At 36.9% G+C, this 19,496-nt stretch overlaps 1 long non-coding RNA gene across 3 annotated transcripts in view; it reads right to left on the bottom strand.

Annotated features, from left to right (window-relative positions):
* LOC144283311 (uncharacterized) overlaps positions 1–19,496 on the bottom strand; it is an 83,305-nt gene that overhangs the window by 13,600 nt on the left and 50,209 nt on the right. The window contains exons 5-6 of one of the 3 annotated variants that reach the window (XR_013351769.1): positions 16,956–17,158; positions 5,250–5,512 (exon numbers count right to left, since the gene is read on the bottom strand). The exons of 1 other annotated variant lie outside the window; for it this stretch is intronic. This is a non-coding gene — a long non-coding RNA (uncharacterized LOC144283311). Of the gene's footprint in view, positions 1–5,249; positions 5,513–16,955; positions 17,159–19,496 lie in introns of those variants that run through there. One more of the 3 variants, XR_013351770.1, reaches the window with a different exon arrangement.

Raw genomic sequence — 19,496 nt, 5'->3', positions numbered from 1 at the left:
CAGGCAAGTGAATGCCAGGAGTGGGGGAAGTTGAATGTTTAGACAATGAGACAGCAAGGTCTTTCTTTCTTTTTTTAATTAAAAAAAAATATTTTAAATTTAAATTCAATTTGCCAACATATAGTATAACACCCCAGTGCTCATCCCATCAAGTGCCCTCCTCAGTGCCTGTCACCCAGTTACCCCAACACCCCCTCCCCTTCCACAACCCTTTGTTCGTGTCCCAGAGTTAGGAGTCTCTCATGGTTTGTCTCCCTCTCTAACTTTTCCCCACTCGGAAAGCAAGATCTTTCTAAGAAACTTTGGAGTGAAGAGTAAGCCAAGTGGGTGTCTGAAAGAAGAGCACATGAGGTAGAACAAGTAGACGGACAACGATGCTGCCTACTCACGTGTTCAAGGAAAAGCAGACCTCAGTGTTCCCAGTCTACAATATGACAAGGGGAATAGCAGGGAATGAGGCCAGTGTGGTCATGTAAAACCAAGTCATATGAGGCCATATGGGTCATAGTAAGAACTGTGGCATTTGCTCTAAAAAGGAAAGCCTGTGAAGAGTTTTGAGCAAAGAAGTAGCATGAGTTGATCTGCTTTTTCATAGAATCACTCTACCTGCTGTGAATAGGGCCAAAGGCAAAAGAAGAGATATCAGTGAAGGCTATTGTCATAGTCCCAGTGAGAGGTGACGGTGACTTGGACCAGAATGATAGGGGAGGAGGTGATTAGATGTAGTTGGACACAATATATGTCAAAGGTTGAGTTAGTTAAAACTTTCTGATGGATTGGATATGAGAACATAGATTTTTGTCCTGGGCGACTAGAAGGACAGAGTTAAATTTCAATAAGGAGAAAATCCAGAAGTAGGGAAAAGATATCAGAAACATATTTGGAAGTATGTTATTTATGTGATTTTCAAGGGGTGTGGCTTATTTTTGCTCAAGATTTTATTTATAAGATTCAGACATGTTAACAAACATAGCTGTAGTTAATATATTTTCACTGATCTATACCAGGGGTTGGCAAACTTTTTCTGTGAAGAGAAGATAATAAAAAATTCTGGTTTTGCAGACCAGATGGTCTTTACTGCAACAACTCAACTGTGTCATAGCGTGAAAAGAGCCATTGCCATTATATAAAAGAACGAGCATGGCTGCATTCCAATAAAATGTATTTGCAAAAATAGGCAATGGGCCAGATTTGGTCCATGGGCTGTAATTTGCTGACCTCCTCATCTATAGTATCCAACTGAGTGATGATACCACAATTTGTTTATCCATGTTACTGCTGATGGGCATTTGGAATTTTCATCTTGGAGCTATTGCAAACAATGAACCTTCCTGAGCATGTTTTTTTGGTGTCCAAGTGCTTGCTTATATTTCTATTTTATATATAAAAAGAAATGGAATTGCTGGGTCATAGGCATGTTAATTATCAATTTAAGATAATATACTGGTTTTCCAAAGCGATTCTAATAATTTAACTTTCACCATCTGCATTTGAGAATTCCCCTTGTTTCCCCACCTCACCATGAACTCGCTACTGTCAGACTTTTTGTTTCAATGTCCTGGTGAGTGTTTAGTGGTACTTCATTTTGATTTCAATTTGTACCACATGATTGCTAATGAGGATGAACACTTTCATATGGTTTTTGGCCACAGACATCCTCTCTCCTATGGGGCTGGTTAAAGGATTGTGCACATATTCCTATCGGGCTGTCTTTTTTCTCATTATTTTGTAGAGTTCATTATAAATTCTGCTTCTAGGTTGCAATGACATTTACCCAAGTATTCACTTTTTTTTTAATGTTCTTTATTCATTCTTAGATTTCTCAGCTTCTATATGGAATACATTTCTTGTGCATTAAATGAACACATCTTTTTTGTGTTTCTAGCATATAGTTCTGCTAGTGATGAATTTCTTAAGTTTCTGTTTGAGTGAAAATATCTTAAATTCACATTAATTTTCAAAAGGTCTATTTTTCTAAATATAATATTTTAGGTTGTCTACCATTTTCTTTTAGCACCTTAAGGAAAGCATTCCTTTGTCTGCTGGTTTCTATAGATTCTGTTGATAAATCATCCATCTATCTTATGGCTGCTCACTGGGGAGTAATAGATCTTTCCTTTCCCTCTGTTACTAACTGCTGAGTTTTAAAAAATCTTTGTTCTTAGTTTTAGCAGTTTTGTTTTAATGTTCCTAGGTGTGGCATATATATATATATATATATATATATATATATATATATATATATATATATTCATCCTGCATGGATGTCTAAGGAATCTGAAATTACTGGCTTAATTTCTCTTGCCATTTTTGAGGAATTTATAATACTTTTTGCCTTATTGCCTCACTTCCCTTTCTTTCTGGGTCTCCAGTTATCTATTATAAGACTTCCTTATTAGATTGTCTAGGTATGTTATAATCTGTATATTCATTCATTTGTCTTTATAAGCTTCATTCTTGATATTTTCTTTGAGTTAACTAATTCTGCTTTTGGCTTTGTCTAATTTGTTCTTTAACACACAATACATTATAATTTTTAGTTATATACTTGTTTCATATTTAGAATTTCAATTTGATTCTTTTTATAGTTTCCAAGGCCCTGTCAGATTATCAAACGTGTCTGTTATTAACTTGAAAATATTTAGCAGAGTTGTTTTGTTTTAATCTGTGCTTTATAGGGCAGCCCAGGTGGCTCAGCAGTTTAGCACCTGCCTTCAGCCTGGGACGTGATCCTGGAGTCCTGGGATCGAGTCCCACATCAGGCTCCCTGCATGGAGCCTGCTTCTCCCTCTGCCTGTATCTCTGCCTCTCTCTGTGTCTCTCATGAATAAATAAATAAATATTTATAAATAAATAAATAAAGTCTAAAAAATAATCTGTACTTTATAGCTTTATTATGTGGATCACCTCTGGATTCGTTTTTCTTATTTGTTGCTCCTCTTGATTCTATGTCATATTATCTTGCATGTGGATTGTGTGTGTTGTTTTTCAGTTTCATAAATTTTTTTCCAATTTTTTTCTAGGTTTTCCCTGGAGGAGGTTAGTCTGAACCACATAGTTTGAAATTCAGGAAGTATAATTTCTGACTCTTCCCTTTTTTAGAAATTATTATTGCTTTTTTTTTTTTTTTTTTAGTTTTCTTGCCATCTTTTACATCACTCATCTGCATTTTCATCTCTTCTTAATAACTTTTATCTCCCCCTGTCTTTATTGTGGTGATCTGCTTCTGTTCCAGAGTGGCAATGTTTTCTTACATTCTCCTGAAAATACCAAACTAGATCTGAAATTTTCCTAAGTTTGTTACTCCTCTGAGTCTTCAGGACCAAGTTCCTTTGTTTTATCCTACAATTTACCCAAAAAGTTATTAACATTGCTCTTTCTGTTTGTTATCTAAGGAGAAGATCTTTGTAGACTAATTGACAGAGTTTGCAGATCACTATTATTTTGCTTTCTGTAAACTGCAAGTCTGGTCAGGCCTCAGACTGTGACCTATATATACCTGAATGGCAGCCTGTTGTGTACAACTTTTAGGCCAATTCTTAGTAGGCTTTCCTTGAGTAGGTTTTAATTAGGCTAACAGATCATTTCCTTGAATGCATACAAATGCAGAGTAAAAAACATGGTAAATCCTGGTATATATATATATAGAACTCCATCTAGTTCTCCCTATTTTTACCTTTCACCTCCTACTCACAACACCACTTAGGAGCCTTATACCTCCAGGATGCTGCACTACAGCCTGTTTGAGACTATGTGGTTAAGGTAGTCTAACCTTGACTATTTTAGCAACCTTTCTAAATGTCATATTCTTTATTTGTAAAATATTATACATGTAAACTTAACAGCACAACTGCTGACACTTAGAATCAAATAAATGTTAGCTATTGTTATTGTTAGTAGAAGTAAGGAGTCGTGCCATAGTAGTAAGGCTATTAATTCGCTGCCACTTGCTTCCCAGTCTGACACTAACCTGATGGATTTAATTAGAGATAACTTGATGAGATTATTGGTGTCTGAGGAGTAGACCAGTTTGTAGGCTCTTTGAAAGGCAGTACCAGTGCAATAAAGGGATTTATATCTTTTCTGATAGGAACAGTTTCATATGTTTGCTAAGGGTTGGACAATGGAAGAAGCAGAAAGCAGTCTCAAATGCTGATAGGTGTCCAACAGAATAAAAATGAGTGTAGTAGGCCAGGTGTAGTCAAAAAGGATGGGTAGGGACTGGTAAATCTGAGAGCACATGCTTAGCTTCAGCTTCAGCTATCAGACACTACACAGAAATGTGGGCTAAGTGATTTTCCCAAAAGGTTGGGATTTATAAATGAAGTCATATTTCATATTTATGTCATTTCATTTTTTTAAAGATCCATGAGAGCAAACAATCTGTGTGGACTCTATGGGCTGTATATCACTCATGATATATTGTTTTCTAACTTAGAAAATAAAACCCACCACCTTGTCAATAACATCCTATGACCTGGCTCCAGAAATCCACTTTATCTTATGCCTCTTCTTGGTTTTGACCTTCCATTCTAGTAATTCCAAAGTGCTTCCCAAGAATCCTCTGACTAACTGCTAAGCTGTGGGCTTGCTAAATGGCCCTATTACAGTTTTTGTGCCAATTTGGGCACAGAGTTATCATGGCACTTGTTGCCCGGCTTTAAAACATCTGTTTCCATCATGCAATAGTTTCTTGAAGCTGAAGATCATTATTATCCACATCTTATCCCAGTGTCTAACACGTACTAGACCCTCAGATAACATTTGTTAAACTGAAATTAAATTTTTGAAACAACAGTGTGTTAGCAATATAGTCAGTCTTTGCAATAGAGAGAGTATGGAGGGCATAGTGCAGAACTCTTATCATTCACAGTTTTCTTTACTAATCATTTTTGGGTTTGAAGAACCAAAGATCTGTAGGACCCCCAAGGCCAAATATGCTCAAGAAACTTTTAATAGGCTTATTTCCCTATATTGTAATATTCAAATAGCAAAATTACTCTAATATAGTGGCCATCACTATTATTTATTTGAGAGACTATGAAATGAAGTTCTTTGCTAAGTAGTTTGCAGGAAATATGTATTTCAATCTTCATGCCATCCATAAAAGGCAGATACTATCATTGTTCCCATTTACCAGGTGAAGAAATCGAGGCTCAGAAGACTGTCCATGATGATGCAGCTAGAAATGGGATCCATACCCAGGTCTAACTCCCTCTCATTTCTTTATGCCACCTCACCAGTGCCAAGTGACGTCAGTGAACTATGGATGATTTTTTTTTTTTTTTGGCCCAGTGAACCTGTAACTCAGAAAGAATCCACACTGCTTTGTGATTTTCTCATGACAGTTTTGAAGAGGTGAAGAATCACAGTAGGATTAGAGGCACCTTGGATTAAAATGAGCACATTTGATTGCTCTGATTGTGCCTTTAAGCATTCTTTTGGTGTACAGATCCTTTTAGAAGAAGAAGCACTCTAATAGGGTGGTTTTTGAGAAATTGCCTCTCTCTGCCTGTGAATAAAAAATAAAGCAAGGACCCTGGAGTCATATATTCTTGGTTTCAAATCCCCACTCTGTCCTCTTAGGGATAGATTATATTCTTTCAGGCTTATTTTCCTTATATATAATAAAATAGAACTAATGATGCCCTGCTGGACTCACAAGTTTGTTATGACAACATGCATGGGAAAGAGCTTTTGAAATTGTAGGGCACTAAGCACACAGGAGGAGCAGTTACTTTGCAGAAATGACATTCCCCAAGCCATTTTATATAAAATGTGTTAACCTGGGGCAGGGCCTAGGTATATACTGTGTGGTCCTGCTTTGATAACAGCTCAGTGGTTCAAGTAACCATCAAACCAATGGAAATCAGGCTATTAACACCAGACATATGTAATATATTGAAATGGACTTTTTCTTTGCCAGGGATCTATAATCACACCTTATAAAAAGCAATATATATTTTTCAGCATGTTAATAAAATGCACATCGATGAGCAATGAAAAGCAAGAAGGCAATAACAGAAAGAGATATTAGACAGAAAAGCACATGTCTATGTGGATGGATGGAAGAAATTCAGTGTGCCTTTTATTAATACTTATGTAACGCTTACCCAAACTCATCTTTATTAGAATCTCAAGCCAGGTAGATCTTATTTCCATCATTCTAATGTCCATACAGTAAAGAGGAAATTCTACTCAGCTGAAAAGTGATACCAAGGAAAGGAAGCAGAGATTTTTCTTTGCATCCCCAGATGTTATGTGGACCAAACTCAGACCTTCTGATTTAAAGCTATTTTTTATCTGCAAATCTGCTTTACAAAAGAAAACCAACATCTCTCCCTCCTCCATGACCCTTTTACCAGGAAATAAGCAACTCATTTGTTATCAATTTAGTTTTCATAGATTCACTCCAAGAGAGTGTCCTGGGACTATGAGACTCTGTCTTATCATAGCAGATGTGATTTTGATAGCATTTAATAGCACAAGCGAGCCTCTCTCACCAAGGACCCCCTTGTTGACTGTTAATTAATAACTAGTGGATACTTCTGTGCAGTAAAGAAGCCAGTAGGTGACACACAGGACATAAAAGAATATTCTTATTAGGAAGGGAAAAAAAAGGGTAATCTGAAACATTTAAAATGAAGATAAAAATGATGATATTATATTTATTAAATAGTTCTGGCACCATAATAAGCACTTACATAAATCATTTACTTCGCCCAACATACTGTGAGGCACACAGTATTGTTAATCTCAGTTTTGCAGATGAGGATACTGAGGCAGAAAGAATTCAAGTAAATTTCTGAAGACTCCCAGCTGCAGAGGCAGAAAACAGACGAACTCTAATATGAAAGTAATCAGCCATTCTTTCTCAGATAAACCTCGGTGCTGTTGGCCCTTGTTTACCATGAAGACAGAAGAAACCAAGGAGAAAGAAAGAAAGAGAAAGAAAGAAAGAAAGAAAGAAAGAAAGAAAGAAAGAAAGAAAGAAAGAAAGAAAGAAAGAAAGAAAGAAAGAAAGATCATCCCCAGCTGCCAGGAGCCACTTCCTATCTACATCACTTCCCCTTATCTCCCTACCTTATTCTACTTCCTAAGTCTACTTCCTAACCTTTCCACATTCTGACCACCTTCTACTTCCTGGGACATGAATTCACCTTTGTTTTATTGGTCTCCTTTTACTTCCTGCAACAAAAGCCCAGCTTTCCACTTGCAGGCCTTGTTCTACTTCCCTGGTCATTAGCTCACATCTCTTAACTGACCTTGATTTACTTCTGGGTTCTCCTAACTAGAATGATGTTTGGACGTAGAAAACAAAGAAGCAAAAGAATAAATCATTACCTTCATAGTTTTTACTTTGTAAGCAATACCAAAAATGGAAGAGGACTTTGTGTGTTTGAAATCTCTTTATTCTTTGAAGCCTGGGTGGTCAGCATTTAAGCATCTGCCTTCAGCTCAGGGCATGATTCTGTGGTTCCCGGATAGAGTCTCACATCGGGTTCCCTGTAGGGAGCCTGCTTCTCCCTCAGCCTATGTCTCTGTCTCTCTTTCTGTGTCTCTCCTGAATAAATAAATAAAATCTTTAAAAAATCGTTTTTGAAACCTCTTTATCCTAAGAGTGACAAAGCACTATGGAACCTAGCATTCAGACTGAGGCCGCAGAGTGTCTTATGAGACTCATTCTCTCTCAAGATAAGAAAGGGAGATTATAGCCATGAATTCAGACCATAGGGCTGTCAAAACGCAAATAATTGAGCCTAGAAGCAATGAATCCAGAATATTTCTTTGGGTTCTATTATTATTAATTATTATCACTATTTTTATTTTAATGGGGACTTCTATGCATGAGATCTCTTCCAAAAAATGAAAGGAAGGAAGGAAGGGAAGGAAGGAAGGAAGGAAGGAAGGAACGAACGAACGAACGAACGAACGGAAAAAAAGGAAAGAAAGATCAAATGAAGCTTCTGCCTAATAATTCCTTGAATTTAAGACAAGCATGCAGTGTAAGAGTAGTGCAAGTACAAGAATAATGTTTTACTAAAAAAAAAAAAATCACGGAAATCAGGTCAACGTAAAAAAGCACAGCTGTGAATAAACATTCTTAACCACTCACTACTGGATAGGTAGCTGAGGCTTGAGATCAGAAAGACCGAGGTCAGTTTCTTTCACATCATAGTTCAGATATTTGAGCCTTAGAGTCTCCATTCGTAAGTAAGGATCAGTACAAACCTCTCAGCATCTCACCAAACGAAACAAATAAGAATTGCTAACCTTTAGGAGAGTTTACTCAATGCCAAGCTCAGCTTTTAACATACATCATCTGAGGTTTCCAACTGTTGGCCCATGTTGTATTTTTTTGTGTGTATCTGTTGTGTTTTACCTACTAGATGTTTCAATATTTGTTAATTAGTTGTCATCATTTAAAATTGGGAAAATTTCATATTTCCTCTCCATTCTTGGTTTCTCTTAAAAGAATGGCAAAGTTGATTAGCAAACACATTTAGGCGAGACATTCATCGCCCCCCCACCCTGGTTTGTTTTATACCCTACCCTGCCCTGTTGCATGGCACTTTTGCTCATGCACATGATCTTCTTGGCCTCTGTAGCTCTTTGAATTTGCCACAACTGCATCACATCTTAATCTTTGAATAAGCTCAATGAAGTAAGTATTGCATTTGCATGGGAACATATAAGCAAAATTGATTTTTAAAAAGGGTTATTCAATCCACACAAGTTAACTTCTTCCTTCACTTTACATCTACAAATTTTGGTTGGATTCCATTGTAGGGGGGAAGGCCTCTTCTTAAAAATTTAATTAAATACAGCTGAAAATAGAGGCTCTTTGCTGAAGCTTTTATTCAAAGAACCATAAAGTGCTATTCAAAGCAAATCCAAATACAAAAATAAATCCACCAATGTCCACTTCTGCTATTAAATGTAGATGAGACACATCATTACCTAATATCAACCAAAGAGCCTATTAAAGTAAGAATGTTTTCAGAATTAGAATATGTCTTGAACTGGAACTTAATTATTGCCTAAATAGGTGAATGTTTAAAGCAGAAAAAAAGTTGGGGGAACAAATTTAGAAGATGGGCTGTGAATTATTTATGGATCTTTTGAAAAAGGTCAGCGTTTTTATTCAATTCCACCAGGACCCTCTGAGGAATGCAATACTGCTACTCTAGATGCTTCTTCCTTAGGATGCCTGCTCTTTATCAGCATCCCTGTCTCCATGGTAATAGGTTAGTGCTCATCCCCCACCCCCACCTCTACCTACACCACCCATAGCAAACTTCAGCAAGAGGAAGAGCCCTCTAGGGGGCCATGCACTGCAGCTCCAGGACATAAACAACTCCATGGGTGGTTGCCATGGCAGTTCTTCATCCCCAATATAATTACCCCAAGGTGCACTGGCGATGCACTTATGTGCATCGAAACAAGAACAGCTACATTTCAATAAATCACTCGAGCTAGGTGGTCACCAAGCTAGAGTTTTAAGAAGCTTGGGTTACAAGGCAACCATGGCCATAATTCATCATTAGAAATAATAGCAGGCCTGGAGTCCATCCCAGGCATGGAGTGCTTTTCCAGTTGTATAGAAGAAAGCCACATGTCTCCATAAAAAGAATACCAAGCAAATTCAGATTCCCAACCAGACAAACCTAAGAATGATGCTTGCCTCTTTTACTTAGCAGTTGTGCAGATTTGGTCACATCATTTTTCCTATCTGAATGTAGATTTGCTCATTTGTAAAATAAAATGCAAGTAACAGCATATACCTTATGAGATTGTTACAAGTATTAAAGGGGATTTATATGTGGATAGTGACCAACATTTAACAGCAGTGACTAATATTATTTTTATAGTGAAATGAGTTTGAGAATGAATGATAGTCATCAAATAATTAAAAGATAAAATATTCCAAATGAAATGACCCATTAATCCCTCTTCTCCATATAATCATGTACATGTACATGTGTGGCTAGCAACCACTCATACTCAAAGATATGCCCTGTGGATGGAGAGGTTAGGCAAATTCTCTGCCTGTGTTGTGCATATTGAATTCCTTCATTAGACACTCTGTTGAGGTCTAGCACTCATTCTTTGGCCAGTGACTGTTTTATACCCTATAGCTTCCTAATAAGAACAGTGTATCTAAACAAGGTTCAAAATTATGCTGAATGATAAAATGAAACTCCGTTTGGAAGAATCCTCCTCCAAGCTGAATAGATGTCACCTCCTACATCAAGCTCAACTTTGTCTTCCTATCAATCCCTCATCACCAACCATTCCCCCTTTTCTTCTTCTGAGGATTTTGGCAAACATTCTCTCAGGCTACAAAATCCAGAGTTGAGTGGGCATTCTCATTCCCATTTTGTCATGTGCAAACTGATGCTCACGGAAGTTATGTGACATGTCCAAGGCCACCCAGCTGGTCAGTGGCAGGACTTGAAAGGAACACAGGTGTCTGACCCTTCCTGCCCTTCATCCAGAATTCATTAAATTGTCCCAGATGCCTCTCCTAATAGTCTGTTGAGAAAATTATTATGCCATTGCAAATATGCCATTGATACCAATACTATGAAAATTAGTGTCACTTTGAAAAGTCTTGTGTATTTCAGACAAAGCCATCAAGAAATGCCACTTGAGATGAAGTGGTTGAGTCCTTTGAACAATCTAGTTGTCAACCACCAGGCCTTGCTGTTTTTCAACCGTCTCTCTTTCTGACCACAGGAATGATCCATGTAAACACACAGGCATCTGCTTCATTTTAGTTAGCTTCACTGCTAACATTCATGCATGCATTTGGTTCTGCTCTTTATCCAAACTGCCCCCATTATATCTTTTTTTTGCAGCAGGTTCTCTAAGAAAAATGCAGTTATCTTTTTACAAGTTAGTCGGGCTTGCCTGAAAGTCTTAACATTTTAATTTCATCAAGTTTTCTCTGGACCTGAGGGATTCAGAGTTGGAGGGATTCCTGATTCTAACTCACTGTTTTACAAGATGTTTCTTTTTTAACCAGCCTTCTGATCTTTGTCAGAAGTTCAATGACTTTCTTTATCCTTCAGGACAGACATTTTTATAATAGGATTTTCTACATTCTCTAAGGGATAATGTGGTTAAAGGGAAAACCAAGGGTTGACCATGAAGAGTTTCTGTAACTGGTGTCTGAGGTTCCAGTTCCCCTTTGGAAATGGAATCGCTGTGAGTAAATAACCTCCCAAAGACAGGCTTTCCTTTAACCTTAAAACCAGGTTTCCAGGATCAAGGGCCCTTATAAACCTTCACTTGGTTTGACTTTTATTTTAATATTACAATTATTTGGGGGCAGCAAAACTACTCTGTATGATGTTGTATTCATGGATATATCTCTTACATAATTGCCAGAACCCATAAAATGTACAACATCAAGAATGAACCCTAATGTAAACTAGGAATTTTGGATGATAATTACATATCAGTGTAGGTACATCAATTATAACAAATTTGTCACTCTGGTGGGGACATTGATGATAGGAGAGACTGTGCATGTGTTGGGGCAGGAGATACGTAGGAAATCTCTGTTCCTTCTGTTCAATTTTGCCATAAACCTAAAACTGCTCTAAAAAGAAAATCTGTTAAGAAATATTATGATAACTGATATGAAGATTCTTTACTTGCAGGTACATAAGTTATACCTCAAATAAAAGCTCTGCTTTTGTAATCCTATGCTTTTTTAAAGCCATTTTTTGCTTTACTCATGGCCCTATTCCTAGTTTCCATACAAAGACCTGGCTGTATGATTGTGTGTGTGTGTGTGTGTGTGTGTGTGTGTGTGTGTATTTGAAACAATTTCAGCATAAGAATTATGTGATTGTAATCTTGTCCTCAAATATTTGTTCATATGGATGCTACTAATTGGAATTCGTGCTGTTTAATACATAGGTTGCAATTCTTTGTTGAGATAGTAGAGGTGCAAGAGACAGAAGTGGTAAGATTATTATAAACAACTTTCAAAGTATCTTAAAAATCTCTTCATCATCCCTCCTTTGAACATAAACACACATCAACTGTAGATTATTCTTATTAATTCAAAAAAGCCAATTTAAGAATCTCTTGATGAGTATTGGTTTGTTAGTTGCCACACTGAATTACTGTATTTTATGGCAAATAATAAACCTGGCTGCTCTTATATAAATCACAGAGCAAAGAATGAATTTCTCTCAAGTTCTTTTAAATTAGTTAAGTTTAAGTATACATGAGATTCTCCAGTATCTTTGAAATTTTTATTCAAAATGTATTTACCAATAGAGATACTGTTTTATTCTTATTTATACAGGATCTAAAATCACATACAACATAGATGCATGGTACATATTAATAAGCTGTTTGATAAATTCTTTGTAAGTTTTATAATCTTTTTTTATTCTATTTAAATTCACATTAGTTAACATATAGCATTTTATTAATTTTAGGGTAGAGTTTAGTGATTTATCAGTTGCATATAACACCTAGCACTCATTGCATCAAGTGCCCCTCCTAATGCCCATCACCCAGTTAGTTACCCCATCCTCCACTTCCCCTCCAAAAACCCTCATTTTGTTCTCTATAGTTAAGAGCCTCTAATGGTTTGTGTTTCCCTTTCTGCTTTTATCTTTTGACAACCTTATCTAACCTGGGCTTTCTCAGTCTTGGCACTATTGACATTGAGGATGGGTAATTCTTCGTTGTGGGAGGCTGTCCTGTGCATTGTAGGATGTTTGGTAGCATCCCTGCCCTCTGTACACTAGAAGCCAGCAGCACTCTCTGAATGTGACAACCAAAAACGTCTCTAGATATTGCCAAATATCTTCTAGGGTGGGAGGATCTCCCCCAGATAAGAACCATGAGACTAACCAATGATTGAGCTCACAAAGCTCTCCTTTCTCTAAAAGAAATCTATTTTAATTATGCTTAATGTGACTCGAGTTAGCTCAGCTCTTTAGAGCATAGTACTAATGAGCTCAAGGTCAGAAAATTGATCCTTATGAGGTTTATGCATTCATTCAATAACCATTTATTGAGTGGCCTACAATTGTATTGTACGGTGCAAGCTGCTGAGAAGGAAGCCAGAAAAATGGAAAAAGCAACCAATGCCCTCGGAACTTATGATCCTGCATGGTGAGTGAAAAAAAAAAAAGCTAAAATGAATGGTGGGTATAGTAAAATAATGATCCAGGGTAATACCAGGGGTTGAAAAAAGCTATGTATGAGCCTAATATTGAATAGAAAAGAATGCGGTTAGACAGAGAAGAAAACGACTTGATTCCTCCTATGAAGTAGGAATACCAAGGACAATTATTTCTAGTAAACAGTTAACATGTACTAGTCACCACAGTACTTATTACATCATACCCTCTGGGTACAATGTAGATGAACATCACAGAAATTAAGTTCTGGCTCTGAAATCATCAGACCTTGGTTTAAATCCCTACTTCTAGTTCACTATATGACATGGGAAAGATGTTTAGCCTTTTTGCATATTAATTCTCTGTGTATAAAATGGGGATAATATATGGTATGGTTGTTTTGAAGCCTAAAAGAGGCGATACATAAAATCTAATTTAGTATAATACCTACACTAACAATAAATAGTGAATATTTTTATCCCTCTTATTTTTATAATTGCTATTAAAAATAATCATTTATTTTGGTATTTAAGCCAGGCCTCTCTGCCTCTGAAGCTGTGCACTCTATAACTCAGGGTGGCTGCAAAGAGCAACAGGAGTGCCATGCCCTTCCTGGAGGAAAACAGTGAACCACATATCTAGGAGCTGATACTATTCACAAACAGCAAGAAGTATCAATGACTTGGAGCACTGCTCACATAAAGGCCCCCAAAAGCCATTATAGCTGGAGTGAAGAAAATTTTTAGGAAGAGAAGAAGGAAAAAAAAAAAAAGAAAAAAGAAAGGAAAGCAGAGGAAATGTGGCATCAGATGGAGAGAAAAGATCATCCTGGCTATTTAAAGAATGGAGAATGGATTGAAGAATAGCACAACTGTAAACAGTAGGGCCAATGAGGAGACCAATTATAAACAATGGCATCCTGGACTTGGCTAGTGATGGAGAGATGGGAAAGATAGAAGGATGTTTCAAGGTGTTTTGGTGATAGAATTGAAAGGACATCAGCTAGGTAAAGCCCAGATGTCTGACTGCAAATCTAATGCCTTTTACCCTACATTATAACCACTTTCTCCTCCAACCAACATACCTATAAGCACTAGACACTATAAAAGCAAGAATAACTATATGCATAAATCAGCACTGCATCTTCCAAAATGGGAAAAGAACTCAAATTTTATCTATCTATCTATCATCATCTATCATCTATCTATCTATATCTAACTATCTAATCTCAGTACCCAATTTGGGCTTCAAACTTATGACTCTGACATTAAGAGTCACATACTCTACAGACTGAGCCAGCCAAGTGCTCCAAAAGAACTTAAATTCTATGTTTTTGGATTTTTGCTGAAAATTGTAAATGTCTATAAAAAGATTAAGTGAATGGTATGGAGTTAGTGATATCATCTCTGTATATAAGGGAAACATGACTTGTCTGGAATATGGTATTTACTCCAATGCACCCCACTGACATCAAATTTTTGTCAGATTATCTGTTTCTTCCAGGGCAAATTTGAATAAGTACATATTTTTAAGTTACACCAAGATGGTTTAGGTTTGATATATAGTGCTATCTTAGAATAAAATGGCAGCTGGAGAAATCTTTCTTATAAGCATATCTTTGATTAACTTTTAATGCGTTTACTAATTTATTCAATAATTATTTTGAGCTAGTGTCTGTCATGTGTTGTGCTTAATGCCAGTGGTAGCATGATCACAAGATAGAATATCTCCATTTTTAACCAGTTTATCGTCTACAGAGTGATGCAGACAACTCAACAGCACTTTCAAAAAGTCAACAATTTGCTGGATTGAGTATGTATAAGGTACTTGGGGATGAAAAAACATTTAACCCTCTTCTAGAGGAGCTAATATTGAAATAGAAGCCTGAAGATAAAATGTGAAATAAGAGGGAGAATGAATGTTCCATGATGAGCTCAGAGTATATACAAAGGTCCAGAGATGAGTATGAAAATGACATGTCCCTGGCACAACAATATTTCAGAATGGTTGGAGAGGAGATGTGTACAAGTGGTGAACTTGCAGGGACCACATCATGAAGGAACTTACGGTTCATGCTAAATAGCCTGAATTCATACAAATGGCAAGGAACTATGAGAAGACTCTCAACATAGAAGCGACATGATCAGGCATGAAGTTTAGAAAGACATCTGAGTGCAGGGTGAAGAATGCATGAGTAAGGGTGGACAGGTCAATTACAAGACCAGGCAAGTGAATGTGAAGCCTTACATGTTATGATGGACTAGCAGCTCTCTGCTCTAAGAAAACTGAATGGGAATGGAAAATTATACATATTTTCAAGAGACTATTTTAGTTGATAGGATGGGCAACAACTTGGTGATTGACTGGATGTGGTGGGTGAGTGTTAGGAGGTATTGAAGACAGTTTCCAGGTTTTTGACTGTAAAAACTGTATGGATAGTGGTGCTATGGAGTTAGGAAGCACAGGAGAAATGGTTAGGATATGGTAGTAAGTTGTACCTCAGACATGTTCAGTTTCAGCTGTCTGGAGATCATTTTAGAGAAGATGGCCACCAGGCAGTTGAATTCACTATACTGACAGGAGATCTCTGTGTGAGATTCAGAGATCCTGTTGGCATCTGCACAGACTGCAGTATTTTGATAGAATGTGGTCCATGAACACAGAAGTCAGAGAAATGTGACAGCATTCTGTGAATTACCCTTTCCCAGCTATCCTGGGGCTGTTATAATTCCTCTTTGTAATCACTGATACACTAAGCAAGCAATTTCTAAGGGCTACTCTAATGACTTTGTTGCATTAATCTATTATTAGTTTTTGCTGATTGCTGTTTACCACGATTCCAACCTACAGCCAATATGCTGATCAATATTTACATATCGAGTGCCCCGCATACGTTCAGCATAATGGCTATCTGAATTATCTTCAGACTTCTGGATATGTTGTACTAGAATTAGGACAAAGAACCTTAAATAAAGGGCCCAAGATGGGAAGGAACTTGCAGAGTAAATCTCAGTTTTAAGCACAGAAAACAGCAAGTGTCAGTCAGTACAAAGTCAAGATGGGTTAGCAAACCCAAAGAGTGAGAGCGTTGCACAAACCAGGAAGTAATGCTAAGGGTGCAAGATCAAGTGGAACAGGACAGAACAAAGTACAGAGTCAAGAGAGTGTGGAAGACCTGAGGCAATAAGGTGCTTAAACATCCTTATATTGACTTCATTGTTTATCAGGACCTGGTTCTTGGATGGGCCAAATCGGTTTATAAGTGCAGAGTTGTGACAGACAGCAAATATATATATTGGTTTGATTCTTTCACAACTCTTGAGCTCTATTCTAGACATTTTTGATTATGGCAGTATTTCCAGTTTTCATAATCCCCCCCCCCCCATTTTCTAAATCCTTTAGGCAGAAACTCCTGAAATAATTATAAGTAGATACAACTTAATGAAAACTTATTGAATGTCCCTGAATGGCCCTTGTTCATGCTTTGTCCCATTTAATCCTCACAACAGTCTTATAGAATGAGTATTGATTTTATTGATGAATCTATTTTACAGATGAGGAAACTGAGTCTTAGGGAAGTTCATTTATTTACTCACCCAAAATATGTATTCATGCTCCCTAATATTTATCAAAACTAGAACAGAGAAATTAAATTCTATGCATTCACAGAATACTATGCAATAATGAAAATGAATAAATTACCATAATGATCTACTACTGCATTACTATATGCAGTAATCTAGAAATATCTTACAACTATTGTGATAAAAAAAAAGAAGTTTGATAAAAAAGAATACGTACTGTGTACGATCACTCTTGTACAACTCCAGAAAAGGCAAAATGAATCAATGACAGCAGAGGTCAGGGTAGTGGTTACCACTGGGAAGGAAGCAGGGCTGAGATGAGCAGGGATCATGAAGAGGGCTTTAGGTGCTGGTAGTATCCTATTACTTGATCTGGGTGCTGGCTGCATGTATGCATCCACTTTATAAACATTCGTCAACCTATACAACTATAATTGATGCATGTTTCTAGATACATATCATATTTCAATAAAAAGTATTTATTATAAGAAATAGAGACAAGTTTTCTTTTTGGCAGGTCCTCCATAGAATGCTACTAGTATGAGGTACTATGATGCTAGTATGAATCTGCTCTTTGCTATTCATTATACCTATAAAGAAGGATAATATTTCATGAGAAAATGGATCAGGTTTTGTAAATGTGCATTAAATAACAACCCACTGGTGAAAAATGAGACTAATAGTGGAAGACTTTTACAGTTCAGAACATGTGCTGAGAGAATTGTTTGTTGCAAGCCTACCATATACTGACTCAGTGCTGTGTGACTTACAAGTGCAATCAGGCTCATTAAGACTTTACCTCTCCCATTCCCCCCATATTAAGTCAGAAAATTGATGTTCCTATTGTCACTGGGAAGAAAACCAACACTCTGAAGACTTCCTGCAAGACTCTGTTTATTCTACTGTGCTTTCCTCTCCATTTACTCTGGAAACTTGCTCCGACTCACGCTTGTGTTCAGCTACCCTGTCCTCCTTTCAGTTTCCCATAGCCACCATTCTTCCAGACCCCAGAATATGTTTTACCTGCTGTCTCTTCAGTCTGGATTCCATTCCCTCTTTTACTTTACGATCTCCTTTAGATCTCAGCCCAAGGAAAGCTTCCCAGGCCAATGTTCCCTGCCTTCCCAGTACTATTCACTACCCTTGGTCATGCGTTAGAGGACCATACCCTTCTCCTGCCAAGCCCTGAGCTCAGAATGTAATTACATCTTTGTTAGCAGAATTAGATATTTAAAATTTTTCTCCCTTAGTAGACTGTAAATGTCATAGGAGAACTCATAAAGCATTTTTTTTGTTTACCACTCTATCCCCAATGCCAAGTACAGTCTTGGCACATGCCAAGTACTCAGTAAATATTTGTCAAAAAACAAATAAATGAAAAGGTAATTTTCTCAAGGTTACAAAGCTAGTATATCTATATACATGCTATTTCATCAAACTCTGCAACAATAAAGTTAGTTTTCATTATTTGTAAATTGTGAAAATGAGGGCTGGAGAAATTGTCACTAATATTCAAAGCTCAAACAAGTCATCAATTAGTAACAAAACTGTTGCTTACTCTCCTTGACCATTTTCCTTTAAGAAATATTAAACCCATTTTGCTTGCTTTTTACCTTCCTCTCACCATCCTCATTGTGGTCATTTGTATGGATGCCCAAAAGGAAATGTAAACAGTAGTCTGTATCCTAACATTAATATGAGTTTAAGCATTATATGTTCTCATTCATTTGGGGAATATAAATAATAGTGAAAGGGAAAATAAGGGAAGGGAGAAGAAATGTGTGGGAAATATCAGAAAGGGAGACAGAACGTAAAGACTGCTAACTCTGGGAAACGAACTAGGGGTGGTAGAAGGGGAGGAGGGCGGGGGGTGGGAGTGAATGGGTGACGGGCACTGGGTGTTATTCTGTATGTTAGTAAATTGAACACCAATAAAAATAAATAAATTAAAAAAAATAATATGAGTTTAAGGAACTAACCAGAAAAGTAATCTACCACTAAAACTCTAAATTAATACACTAAAACCATAACTGAAAACATTGCTTCAATTTGGCAACTGCACTTGTCATTTCAATAGAGTGTGGTTTCTTTGCATACTGCATATTTCCCTTCAGAGAAAATTGAGAACGGCTATTGAGTTGTGCCAGAAAGAGGTATAGTTGTGTTGAACATTCTACAAACATTCCTTTAAAAGCATGTGTCATTTTGACATTTTATTTAGATGTATCTTTTAAAGAAGCAATTGTCTCCATGCTGTAAGCTGATGGAAAGCAACTGTAGCTTCTTTTTAAAACCATTTAGGCCCCCAGAGCAGAACAATTCAAATCAGAGCTATACTGCAACCACGTATATGGATGGCTTCCCCGTGGCCAAGTTCTTAGTTAAGCCATGGATCATATTATTCCACGTCAGTTGATACCTCCTTAAATGCCATTGCCTGTGTTTCTACAACCATATTTAAAGATGAGCCTTTGCAGTAGTGAGATACAAGCTCTTTTATTTCTTCTTGATTATTTTTGTTCTATTTGCCTTTCTCTTTACATTTCTACATATTCAGGTACAGATTATGAGCAGTAAGTCCCAAGCTGATAAATGAGAAATGCATTCCACTGACTCAAAATATGGTAATGTTCTAGTGTATTCCAGAAGGTTTCCCCCTTTTTAATCCAGCTTGGATTAAATAAAGTAATAACTCACTGAAGATGATAGCTGAATATGGGGCACACTGTCTTATCTTTCTCTACTTCTAAAGTCAATT

The sequence above is a fragment of the Canis aureus genome, chromosome 14 (assembly GCF_053574225.1).
Source record: "Canis aureus isolate CA01 chromosome 14, VMU_Caureus_v.1.0, whole genome shotgun sequence".
NCBI classification, from domain to species: Eukaryota; Metazoa; Chordata; class Mammalia; order Carnivora; family Canidae; genus Canis; species Canis aureus.
This window is presented reverse-complemented; position numbering and strand designations above follow the sequence as displayed.